Here is a 1,254-nt window from a genome sequence, read left to right as displayed (position 1 = left end):
CCCCCCCCCCCGGTGGGGGACCCAGAGTTCAAGGGGCAAATTTTAATATGTTAAGGCTCAAATCCTGGCATATCTTAAATTAATAGAACCGTGAGTAACCCGAGACATAACCAGCCTGAGTGCCCTCTATACTTCTGAGAGAATAAAACGACGCTTCCTGTATCACTCGGAAGCCATCGCCTGCATCAACGAACTTTCCTGTGGTCAAAATGATAGGAGTTGACAGCCAAAGAGAAACAGATCTCACAGAAAAGTACGCTGGTAGATATAATCTGTTTTTGCACGCAAGGACACGAAAAAGAACAAAGGAGTGTCCATAATTAATATAATTAGCAAAAGGATTTGGTCACCCTTGCCACATCGACACCGAGGAAAAAATGTCGGGACAAATTCACAGTAATATCGACCAACCTTAACATAACCTTAAATTCACACTGTCCCTCACTTTGAACAGGGAACAAAGATCTTTTATCTTTGTCCTTCTGCCTACTGTATGTTTGTGTATGGTGTACATGTGTGTGTGTCACTGTATATAATAATATAAAAATATATGAATCTACTGTGTTCGTATGTGAGCACGCGCACACGTGTGTCATTGTGTAGCCGTTTATGCCTCCTCTCTCTCTCTCTCTCTCTCTCTCTCTCTCTCTCTCTCTCTCTCTCTCTCTCTCTCTCTCTCTTTGATACAGCCAGCACCATATCAACTATCCAACTATCAAGACTGTAATCACAAAGAACTCATGAAAGAAGTGTTCACATTCTTTTAAAATTAGGGAATCAAGCGAACTTTGGTTTCGGTTCACGCAATCCAAGGAGGTAAACACCTCACTAAACATAAATAGCTCATTTCAAAACTAGAACTCTGGCTAAACCCGATGGAGAGGGTGGTTGACAGGTGCGCTGGTGCGGTTCGCTTCTCCTTTCCCATCAGCATCTATGGCCCTCAACTCTCGCCCTCCTTTTCTTTGTTGTTATACTCTCTGGCAACCCTCTTCACTTCGGAACCTGTATGACCTAATCGTGTTGAAAGTGCCGTAAAACTTTTTTTTAAAACTAAAATTAAATGAGCGCGAATTTAAAAAATGACTCAATCCCCCACCCCAAAAGGAAAGAGCGCAGAGACTATAATGCTACTTTATTTAGTAAATATCACACAAGTACATACTACGTTCATAAATATTACTCAACCGTTAATGGGATTGTATCTATTTCTGGGGCTTAAATGTGTCTCTACAAAGAAGCGGTAGGAAAAGA

This window comes from Aplysia californica, unplaced genomic scaffold (genome assembly GCF_000002075.1).
Source record: "Aplysia californica isolate F4 #8 unplaced genomic scaffold, AplCal3.0 scaffold00025, whole genome shotgun sequence".
NCBI lineage: Eukaryota > Metazoa > Mollusca > Gastropoda > Aplysiida > Aplysiidae > Aplysia > Aplysia californica.
This window is presented reverse-complemented; position numbering follows the sequence as displayed.